Raw genomic sequence first — 12,699 nt, forward strand, 5'->3', positions numbered from 1 at the left:
AGTAGAATAACAAGGAAAAGGGGGTGATCAACAGTGTCAATAGATGCAGAGAGGTCAGGAGGGATGAGGATTGAGGAAATTCCATTAAATTTGGCAATTAAGAGATCATTCGTAACTTTGTAAAAGAGCAGGTTTGGTAGAATAATTTGGTAGAATTTGGTAGAATGTTGAAGTCAGAAGACAAATTGTAGAGAGTGAAGAAGAAAATAAGGGGAAAGGAAGTAGAGGCACCTATTAGAGCTGACATTCTCAAGGAGTTTAGCCACAAAAGAGAGGAAAGGTCTGAATGGATCAAGTAAAAGGAATTGTGTTCTAGAATTTTGCCTGTAAATGGAATCAAATTCAAAGACCTATCATTTGAAGAAAACACATCCCTACACATTTTGAATATTGGAATGTTTGTCTCTAGTCCTATGGGGTTGGCCCTCTTATCTCTCTGGATTTTAGTTGACTCATTTGTAAAGTAAGAAAATTGCCCTGGCCGATCCCTAAAGCCTCTTGTAACTGTGACATTCAATAATCTAGTTCAATCCCCTCAGTTGACCAATAATGACATTGAGTTCCCAAATGAAAAGGAAGTTTCCCAAGGTCATACTGTGAATTAGTGGCAGAGGAAGGATTGGAATCCAGGTTTCCCCCACTGTCACAAATGAGAAGTTTTTGTTCAAGAAAAAAAGGGAGGCTCATTTCCAAGGAATAATCTGACGACTTCTTCTAAACTAAACTATTAATAAAAAGAATTGTGTTTTTAATAGTGCATAGCTAGCAATCACTAAGTCAACAAATCTCTCTAACCAGAAGAGCTTGTGTTTATGAAGCAGAGTGCACTTCACTCTTATTTGGCCCATTGGATGGAAGGGAAATTTAATTACTGCAGTTTCTGAGCTGCTGCACTGATTTTAAGTTTAAAATATTAATCTTTAATTGCACTACTGCTGTTCAACAGAAGGCAAAAGAAAAATCCATTCACAATAATTATTCAGAACAGGATAGACTGTCTACATTAATTAATTTTGGAATTTGTTTCCATCTTAATTTATTTGAACATGATCTATTATAAAATTCAGGAATTTTGCATACCAATTTATGAATAGAATGAAAATTATTTCACTAAAGATTTTAATGATAAGACAAGTTACTTGGGTGAAATTCAAGCTAATAATAATCAAAACGTTCCTGTTTATGACAGGTAATATGCTGGGCACTGGAACTTCAAAGACAAAACAATCCCTGTCCTGAAGGAGATTTCATTCTACTGGGGAAGGAACAACTATTGGTTGTGAAAAGTCAATCACTAGTCCAATTCAAGGAGTAGAAAACTCCAAACCATTGCATCTATACCACTGCATCATGCCCATAAAATACACTATTTTGGTTCAGCTATCCACTTCAGTGTAAAATTTTTCTCAAAAATTGGGAAGGATGAAAAATTGGTGATGAATTTTTTTATGAATAAATGGAATGACCAAGGATTAAACATGAAAAAAAGTGATGAATATTCCTGAACTATAATTTCCATGACTCAGTCCACCATACCTCTAAATTCTTTATTCTAAATTACCTTATAAGTGTCTTCCTAAATTATAAATGGTTATATTGTGCATTTAATGTATGTTGTAGTGGAAGCAATAACCTAACCCTCCACTTCCATGCAAATCAGGCCAGTCTTTCCTTAAAAGACATTGAAATAACACTTGAGGCTTAATTGGTCCAGGGAACTAAGCACTTGAGCTGTTGAAATCACTTCTTTTTTGCCTGGGACAAAATAACTCCTGAAAAAGCTCTAGAAGCTTTCAAATCCTTGGCTGTTGGATCATGATGGTAACTCAGCTGAATCACTCTGGGGTATTCTCAGTGCATATCCTTGTTGAATATCCTTCTCCTGCTAGGACTAACTATTCTCCTTTTATTAATTGTTGAATGAACATACAAGTGTCCCATTTTGTTCCAATGTGGAACATAAACTACCAGAGAACTCTCCTGAGTCAGGCCCAGTCATGAACATACCCTTAACTATGACTAGGCAACATGGTATAGTGGAAAGTACCCTAGACATGGATTGATAAGACTTAGTTTTATGTCCAAACTCCACCACTTATTAGATAGTACAATCTGAGTTTCCTCATCTGTAAAATGGGTTAATAGCGCTTGCCTTACTTTCAACTCCATATGGAGTTTTTCAAAGGATCTCCAAGTGAGTTAATGTATGAAGAATGTTTGATTGACTGGAAACAACATAAAAGGGCTATCAGCACCTGAAATTAAAAGTTCCCAGGGGCTAGTTCCTACCCTAATGCCTGATTTTTTAGAACATATACCATATAGATGATAATGTGGAAACATTATCAGAAAACTGTCAAATGCTTCTTGTCCTGTCACTGTAGTCTCTGTGCCTTTGAGGGGAAAAACATATTCTATGCAAGGAATAGAGTCTCCCTACTCCAACCCCCAAATTAATCATCTCTGTCTATTAAGATCATTTTCTTTTGATGATCAGTTCAAGTGATACCTCTTTCATGAAACCTTTTCTGAATTATCAGAAATGTCCTTTCTTCCTTCCTTCCAACTCTAAGACCATTTTATTCAACCTGTCATCCAGCTAATCATTTTCTAATTTATATTATAACTATTTGTATACACATCTAACCATATTACTAGATTGAATGTTAAGTTCTTTGTGATCCTGGGCAAGTCACTTAGCCTCTGTCTCCCTCAGTCTCCTCAACTGTAAAATAGAGATAATAATAGCATTTGTTTCCCAGGGTTGTTGTGAGGATCTAATGGGATAATATCTTTTTTTTGGCTTTTTGGGGGGCAGTTGGGGTTAAGTTACTTGCCCAAGGTCACACGGCTAGTTTTTGTGTTAAGTGTCTGAGGCCGGATTTGAACTCAGGTCCTCCTGACTCCAGGGCCGGTGCTCTACTCACTTTAATGGAATAATATCTATAAAGTGCTTAGCACATAGTAAGTATTTAATAAATGCTTACTTCCTTCCCCACTTTTGTATCAGCAATGCCATATTCACAATGCCTATGGAGATTACAGATATGCTGATATAATTATCCATCACAAAATATGTCATGCTTGCCATATGGGGGAATAAACTAGAAAATTTATTAAGATACCAAAAGACTGAGTCCCAAAACCAGAAAGTGAAAGCCATCAGAGTAGTTATGACATTGGCACAGGTAGATAAAGTAGAAAGCACCCACATTTTCAAGCCTTTAAAACAGAACAGGCTACCTCAGGCAAAGGTCCTCCTCTCCCCACTCACAGCAACCCCCCAGCATCCAGGAAGTGCGCTCCCAGCAGCTCTGTCCCCTGGCAGTCCTCAGCAGGAGTCCTTAGCAGAAATTCTGGCTAACTCAAAAAGGGCTTCGCGCTGCAGCTGCCTCTGCTGCTGCTGCTGCCGCCGTCGCCACCACCGCCAGCCACCGCAGGAACTCTAGTTTGGCTTCCGCTTCCTCTTGCTCCGCCCCTTCCTGCTACGTCAGCAAGTCCAATGGGGCATGGAAGATCTTTAAATCCCATAACCCTTACAACTTTGTATGGGGGAGATGGAGAAAGAGGCTTGCATGCCTAGAATCTAACACATGTAAGAGGGCACTATGTTAGATGCTATAATGGCAAAACAAAAAAAATATAATTGGTTAAATTAAAGTGAATCAAATGAAGTTGTCCTGCCCTCTACCACGAAGCATAGGGATAAGTACTGCATCTTCACTGGTAAAGGAAACTTCCTTTACTGATGCACATTGTCGCTTTCTCTGAAATTTGGAGTTTTAGAGAGTTTTCTAAGGTACTGAGAAGTTCAGTGACTTGTCCAGGGTCACATAGCTGGAGTCACACAGGGTCACACAGCTGGTGTATGTTAGAAGCAGGATTTAACTAGGTATTCTCAGCTCTGAGACCAGCTCTCCTCACTACCTCTCTTCCCCTCACTGGTTCTTGCCATGAAGTATGTAAACATATAAAAAATCACTAGAGAAGGTTATTAGTATTATTTTTAAGGATCTGCAGGAACTAGGTATTCCACAATTTACCTTGCTGGTTGTTCCAGTATTTAATCAGGCAAGAGGATGCCTAAGCAAACCATGATGAAGCAGCTGAGCCTATATCCTTCTACAGAAAAAGAATATTACCCTCCACAAAATTATTTTAAATTTTATTCATAAAGAGATTTTTAAAAAACATAATATGGTGGTGGGTGTCCTTTGTGATCAGAGAGGACCCAAATGACATCATTATGTTGAGGTCAAGGTACAGTGTATCCAATTGTGGCTGATCAGACCAATACAAACACAGAAAACACAGAAGGTTCTCCCACAGGTTGGGCACAAATAGTCTGTACAAACATTTGGTGTGGAGATGTTTCTAAATTTGTGCATCTCATGTTTCTTGAGCTACTGCAGTTCTGCTGTGCTCACAGAGCACAGAACCTTCTTTGATGTGGGCACACCATGCTGGGTAGTTCTGTGCCACTGTCTCCCATGTCTCACAATCAGTACCAAAGTTTTTCAGAGAGACCTTGAGAGTGTCCTTGTATCACCACCTCCGATACATGTAAAAAAATGACTCTAAACAAATTTTAGGGCTACAGAACCCACTAAATAACAGAAAGAAACAAATATCCCACTGAAGGCAGCCCAGCAGGCCAACAGGAAGGGTCTATTGCACCGAGCTGGGAGCCAAGTGCAACCCTGTGTGAGCCATGAGGTTCTGGCCCTAAGGTGGCCCCAACCAGCAGCAGCCAGAGCAAACTTCAGGAGAGTAAAGTGGTGGTTTCCAGACTTCTCAACTCATAAATGCCAAAGAGAAAGTAAAATGTCTGTCAGGAACTCTGTTGGAACTGGGAGAAGAGTGTGGTCTGGCCCAGCCCCTGCCCCGGGGCAAGAAGTGGTGGAGGTGCAGCAGCTGCAGCTTCTGCTGCATGGTTGCCCCCAGAGCTCCTGGCCTGCAGATTGTAGGGTGACAAAGAAACCATTTGGGGGTAATCAGGCCTTTAACCTGCTTGGATCTGGATCACGGTCTTGGGTGGTGGTCCTGGAGTGTGGCCAGTGTGTCAGAGCTTGTGGGGGCTGCAGGGAGAGTGCCTTCCTAATAGCTCCAGCAACTGCGAAAACCCCAGTGATTTGGGACATAGCTCTCTGCAATCTGGAAGCAGAGTTCTACTGTGGCAAAGAGCTCAAAAGTTGAGTAATTGGCTGGCAATATGAGCAAGCAGAGGAAGCACAAACAGACCCTAGAATCCTTTCTTGGGGACAAAAAGGATCAAAGCATGGAGTGGGAGGAAGATAATGAAGTCAAAACTCCTGCATCAAAAGCTTCCAAGAAAAATATGAATTGGTTACAGGCCATGGAGGAGCTCAAGAAGGATTTTGAAAATCAAGTAAGAGAAGTGGAGGAAAATCTGGGAAGAGAAATGAGAATAATACAAGAAAATCATGAGAAGCAAGTCAATGGCCTGCTAAAGGAGACCCCCAAAAATACTATAGAAAATAACACCTTAAAAAAATAGACTAATCCAAATGGCAAAAGGGGCCCAAAAAGCCAATGAGAAGAATGCCTTAAAAAGTCAAATGGCCAGATGGAAAAGGAATTTCAAAAACTCACTGAAGAGAATGATTCCTTCAAAATTAGATTGGAGCAAATGGAAGCTAATGACTTTACGAGAAATCAAGATACTATTAAACAGATCCAAACAAATGAAAAAATATATAAAGCAATGTGAAATATCTCATTTGGGAAAACCACTGACCTGGAAAATAGATCCAGGAGAGATAATTTAAAAATTATTGGACTATCTGAAAGCCATTATCAAAAAAGAGCCTAGACAACATCTTTCAAGAAATTATCAAGCAAAATTGCCCTAATATTCTAGAACCAGAGGGCAAAACTGAAACTGAAAGAATTCCCTGATTGCCTCTTGAAAAAGATCCCAAAAAGAAAACTCCTAGGAATATTATAGCCAAATTACAGAGTTCCCAGGTCAAGAAGAAAATACTGCAAGCAGTCAGGAAGAAACAATTTGAGTATTGTGGAGACACAATCAGGATAACACAAAATCTAGCAGCTTTTACATTAAGGAATGGAAGGACTTGGAATGTGATATTCCAGAGGTCAAAGGAGCTAGGATTAAAACAAAGAATCACCTACCCAGCAAAACTGAGTATAATGCTTCAGGGTTAAATATTGTCATTCAATAAAATAGAGGATTTTCAAGTATTCTTTTTTTTTTTTTGGAAGGGGGGAAGGTAGGGCAATTGGGGTTAAGTGACTTGCCCAAGGTCATACGGCTAGTTTTGTGTTAACTGTCTGAGGTTGGATTTGAACTCAGGTCCTCTTGACTCCAGGGCCAGTGCTCTATTCAGTGCACCACCTAGTTGCCCCGTTTTCAAGCATTCTTTTTTTTTTTAAAGCAATTGGGTTAAGCAACTTGCTCAAGGTTACACGGCCAGTTATTTCTGGGTGTGGTGTGTAGCAGCAAGCACCCCAAGCGTCCTCAGGGTTTGCTACCCATACAGGTTCTTGGATCTGCTTTGTTAAAGGAAAGCAACTCAAAATGGGTTAACAAGCTTACTTTAATCAGTCAGACATATATCGTTTACCTTGTTCAGGAGAAAAGGTCAGCACCCCGAACCTCAAAGTATACAGGCATAATTATCAAGACAGAAACATCAAGTAGACAGATTTCCAAACTGTCCAACCATTACATCCATACCCAGTCAACATCTGGGTTTCCACATTCTGGGTTTTTCAAAGCCGGGGGACTCTCAACAACGGCTTCCCAGAATTCAGATCAAATCACAGAACACTTCTCAAAGTGAGTCCCAAAACAAAGCTACACATCAGGGCTTATATAGCCTTCTCCTGGCTCAGAGAATGTAACAACCTCATTGACTCACTGGCCAATCAAGAAGTATCTACTGAAAAACAAGCCTCCCCCACCCCAGGCTTCAGGTGCACATTAGCCTAGGGGCAGGGAAGATCTTTAAAATTTACATTCTTATTACAGGTGCTAAATATCAGAGCCCGGATTCAATTCCAGGTCATCCTGACTCTGGGGCCAGTGCTCTTACTCACTGTACCACCTGGCCATCCCTAAGCAATTGAGGTTAAATAACTTGCTCAAGGTTACATGGCCTGGTGTTTCTGGGTGGGTACTAAGTGTCTGAGCCCAGATTCGATCCCAGGTCATCCCGACTCTGGGGCCGGTACTCTTACTCGCTGTGCTACCTGGCTGCCCTGTTTTCAAGCATTCTTGATGAAAAAACCAGAGCTGATCAGAAAATTTCACTTTCAAATACAAGAAGCAAGAGAAGCATGAGAAGGTAAACAGGAAAAAGAAATCATAAGGAACTTGTTAAAGTTGAACTATTTACATTCCTGGAAAATGGAAAAACAATAATTGTAACTCATAAGACTTTTCTCAGTATGAGGATAGTTGAAGGGAATATATATATATATATATATATATGTGTATGTGTATATATATGTATACATACATATGTATACATACATATGTATTATAGGAGGGTGTATGTGTGTATATACACTTGAATGTGTGCATATGTATGTACATGTATACATAGAGGGCACAGGATGAGTTGAATATGAAGGGATGATATCTAAAAAATAAAATTAAGAGGTGAGAGAGGAATATATTGGGAGAAGTAGAAAGGGAGAGATAGATTAGGGTAAATTATCTCATATAAAAGAGGCAAGAGAAAACTGTTACAATGGAGGGGAAGAGCAGGAAAGTGAAAGGGAATGCATCAACCTTACTCTCATTGAATTTGGCTTAAGGAGGGAATAAAATACATTCTCAATTGGGTATCTTACCCTACAGGAAAATAGGGGGAAAGGTGATAAGAGGCGGGGTGATAGAAGAGAGGGCAGATTGGGGGAGAGGGTAGTTAGAAGCAAACACTTTCGAAAAGGGACAGGGTCAAAGGAGAAAATAGAACAAGTGGGGGGCGGGATAGGATGGAGGGAATTATAGTCAGTCTTTCACAATATAACTACTGTGGAAATGTTTTGTGTAACTACACATGTACAACCTATGTTGAATTGCTTATCTTCCTAGTCAGGGTGAGTAAGGAGGGAAGAAGGGAAAAAAATCTGGAACTCAAAGTTTTAAAAACAATGTTTAAAAAATTGCTTTTTACATGCAACTGGGAAATAAGATATACAGGCACTGGGATATAGAAATCCCTCTTGCCCTACTAGAAAGCCGGGGGGGGGGGGCAGAATGGGGGAGTATATAAGAGAGAATAGATTGGGGGAAGAGGTATTCAGTAGGCTCGCTATTTTGGGGTAAGGGATAGGGAAAAGCTGAGAAAAATTTGTAATTCAAAATCTTGTAGAAAGGATTGTTGCAAACTAAAAATAAATAAGTTGGAAAAAAAAAGAATGAAGGAAAGGTAGTATCTAGAGTGCCGATGTCCATAATAATCTGAGACTATCAAGAAAAGCTAAAGGCAACAAAAAGCGGGTGGTTTTGTTTGCTTGATTTTTAGCTATGTTGGACAAAAGAGAATGATTAAGAAGATCCTCAAATGGACATATTGAAGAGGTTACCCATAAAGAGGGTTAGGGTTGTTCTGGAGACACCAAAATACCAACAAGCCGGGTCCTGCCGAATGAATTTGACTCAAGTCTTCTCAGCCAAAGAAAAGCAAAGTTTATTAAAAGTTCGCTTGCCTTAGACACAGAGTAAGCCTGTGTTAGGTCATTCCATGGCACTCTCACAGACATGGAGACAAGATGAGAAGGTTGTGGCAGGAATCTAGGGTTGGTCCAGAGAAGGAGTTTGGGGAGGGTGATGAGTGATTAAGGGTGGGAAGTTGCAGGAGGCTACCTGAAGACTACAGACAATGGTGGGCTAGGCCAGTCCAAGGGTGTATTGATATTTTGATAGGCTCAAGGGTGTGAAGTCTAGTAACAGAAGTTTGGGCCCAGCCACAAGGTAAGGTTTATGGCCTCATGCAAATGCCTCAAATCAAATCAAATAGGATGATTTAATCAGACTTCAAGGGGGTTCCCAGATCCTATAACTCAAAGATTCAAGGAGAGCTCAAGGGGGCTCCCAGAGCCCATACCTCATCAGTATGATAATACCAGATGAGAGAGAAAAGGCACAACTCAGTATTTATTTTGCTTCTGTTTTCTTTGCTAAAGACAAAAACCTCTGGACTAGTGTGGATGAAATCTACCATTAATAATAATAATGCCAAAAAGAAGACAAGAGAAGGAAAAAAAGAAGCAACAAAATCAGAAGAAAATTTAATATATATGCTACCACAAACAATTGACCTGGAAAATAAGTCAAGGAGAATAGTTAAAGAATCACTTGACTCCTTGAAAACCAAGGTAAAAAAAAAAAAAAGAAAAAAGCCTATACACTCTATATACCAGATTTCAAGAAATCCTACATCTAAACTGCCCAGAAGTATTAGATAACTAGAGGGCAAAGTAAAAATAGAAAAAGTCCACTGATCACCTCCTAGACGAAACCATAAAAGAAATACAGTCACCAGTAAAGCCAAGGCTAGCAAGAGCAAACCAGCCAGTGGGCAGCCTTTTAGCATGAATAGATGGACCAGAAACACACGTAGCCTGCAGGATTCTGTGTCTGGAGTAGCAAAAATCCCGCTTGGAGAAAGGCCCAGATTAGTCAGAAAGTTCTAGGGTGGGGCTTGGAAGTCATCCAGGAACTCAAAGAAAAAAATGGATTTTCCAAAAGGAAAATACGAATACTTAGAAAAATGAAACAAGAGGTTAAAAAAGAAAGAGAAGCCCTGTAAGAAAGAAGTAGAGAACAGAGAATAAACAGTTTAGAAGAGAAAGTACTAAAACTTACTACAGAGACCTAGAGAACTAGAGAATTAATGATTGCATAAGACAGCAAAGTCAAAAGATTGGAAACTACTGAAATAGCATAGGAAAGAATACTGTCAAATTCCTTCTGTGATACAGATATAGTCTACATATAGATACCAGAGATAATGAAAGCAAAAACAAAATTAAAACTATGGACTGACATCCCTAATAAACATAAATGTAAAATTTTAAATAAAATATTTGCAGAACATATCACAAAAACTACAAAATTATGACCAAATTAGATGAAATTTCAGATGAGATTATTATATTTTTAGTTTTACTTTGGTATGAGAGACTTGTAAAGTGGGAACAATATGTAAATATCTGAAATGCAAAAACAAAACATCAATAAAATAGTGTTAAAAAAACAAGAAAAGAAAAATTGAAGAAAATAGAAGATATCATTGAGAGGATCTAGAAAACAGGTCAAAGACAATGTGAAAATCATCAAAATCCCTGAAAACCATGATTTTTTAAATCACAAATGAAAACTGCCCAGCTTTATTAGAACCAGAAGGCAAATTAAGATACAAAGAATCCAATGATCACCTAATAGAAGAAACCCCCGAAGGAAAAGTCTCAGGAATGTTACAACCAAAATCCAGAGTTCCCAAATCAAAGAAAAAATACTGCAAGCATTCAGAAACAATCCAACCCTTCTACTATAAACATGAAGAGATCTTGGAATACAATACTCCAAAAAGCCAAAGATAGGCTTACAACCACAAGTGACTTATCCTGCAAAAATGAGTATAATAGAATACAGAGGAAAAAAGTGTACTTTTATTGGAAGAACACTTTCAAATATTTCTGATAGAAAGACCAAAGCTAAACAGGAACAGGAGACAGGAGTTCATACCTTCTGTTTCCCCCAACACAGGCTTGATAAGTTACTAAGTGCTAAGTACCTGCTACTTTTGCCAACACAAAGGGATCTTCAAATTCAAATTACATTACCATTACACTTGTTACTTCTGATAATTAGAGAGTATGAAAGGAAGTACAAACAGGGAGGAAGGTGAGAGACTAGGCATCAGATGAAAATAGGGGAAGGAGGAAACAAGAATTTATTTAGCATTTACTATATGCCAGGCACTGTGCTAAGTCCTTTACAAATATTTTCTCATTTGATCTGCACAACAAACTTAGGAGGTTAGTGCTATTTTATCCTCACTTTACAACTGAGGAAATTGTAGCAGGTAGAGGTTAAGTGACTCGCTCAAAGGTACACAACACCTAGAAGGTGTCTGAGGTCATATTTAAACTCAGGTTTTCTTGAATCCAGGCCCAGCACTCTATTCTTATGTGCCTTTGAACACACACACACACACACACACACACACAGAGTTTGGTGTGGAAATACATCAAAATCAATAGGGAAACATAAGGATAGAAGGGGGGGTATAGTTTAAGAAGGAGAATGATACTGAGCAATACATATAGTCACAAGCAAAACTAATTTGCTGATCCTGAAAGAGGAGGATGGGGGGGACAAAGAAAAGAAAAAAACTAGAAACAGAAGGGGTGTTTTAGATTGCCTGGTAGACAATTGGGGAGTAACTGAACAAATTGTGATACATGAATGTCATGGAATATTATTGCCCCACAAAAAATGTCAAAAGAGAACATCTTGGAGAATCCCAGGTAATATGAATTGCCATAGAGTAAAGTAAGTAGAATCAGGAAGATATTTTATAAATGACAACATTGTAAAGAAAATCAATTTTGAAAGTCTCAAGAACCTTGATCAAAACAATATTGGTGGTTGTCCTTTATTCTCAAAGAGGACCCAAATGGCGCCACTCTGTTAGAATCAAATCACAGTGTGTCCGATTGTGGCTAATCAGACCCTATCAACTTGGAATACTCTACCACAGATTAAACACAAATAGCCCACGTGAACTCTGATCAGAGTAGTGACCAGTGACTTCTCCAGAGGACCTATGAGAAACCACTTATATACCTATTTAACAGAGAAATGATGGACACAAGATACAAAAATAGGCATTTTTAGTCAAGGCCACTATGAGTATTCATTTTGCTTTGACTAGACTAATTTATTATTAGAGATTTCTTCTTTTGTGGGGGTGGTCTTTCTATTGTTTTTTAACTGGGGGTAGGTAGGATGGCCACTGAATTTATTTTTTTTTTTTTTTGCTTTTTGGAGGGCAATTGGGGTTAGGTAACTTGTCCAAGGTCACAAGACTAGTTTTATATGTGTGTGTGTTAAGTGTCTGAGGCCGGATCCTAAATCTGAAATCCTCCTGACTCCGGGGCTGGTGCTCTACTCACTGTGCCACCTAGCCGCCCCCCAATGAAATATTTTTTAAATGCACTGAAGAAAACAGAAGGAAATTCATGAGAAAACACAGAGAAGCAGAAAGAACAGTTTTGAAAGTAACATGTAGAATTTATTATATACATTTTTTAAAAGCAACTGGTATGAAATGGAGATTCATGGTTTCATACAGAATCTTCTTTGTGTGTTCTGCTGTGTGTATGGAAATGGATCTTTTTTTGGTCTTTAAATTCAGAATAATTTTTGAATCTTCACTTGACAGCCCCCTGTAGCAGTAAACACCCCAGCGTCCCCAGGGTGGCTGCTCACACAGGTTCTTGGATCTGCTTTGTTAAAGGAAAGCAACTCAAAATGGGTTAACAAGCTTACTTTAATCAGTCAGACCATATATCGTTTAGCTTGTTCAGGGGAAAAAGGTCAGCACCCCGAACTTCAAAGTATACAGGCAGAATTATCAAGACAGAAACAGATCAAGTAGACAGATTTCCAAACTGTCCAACCATTACATCCATACC

This window comes from Petaurus breviceps, unplaced genomic scaffold, assembly GCF_028583685.1.
Source record: "Petaurus breviceps papuanus isolate PSGF00001 unplaced genomic scaffold, PetGlider_PUasm1.0 131, whole genome shotgun sequence".
NCBI classification, from domain to species: Eukaryota; Metazoa; Chordata; class Mammalia; order Diprotodontia; family Petauridae; genus Petaurus; species Petaurus breviceps.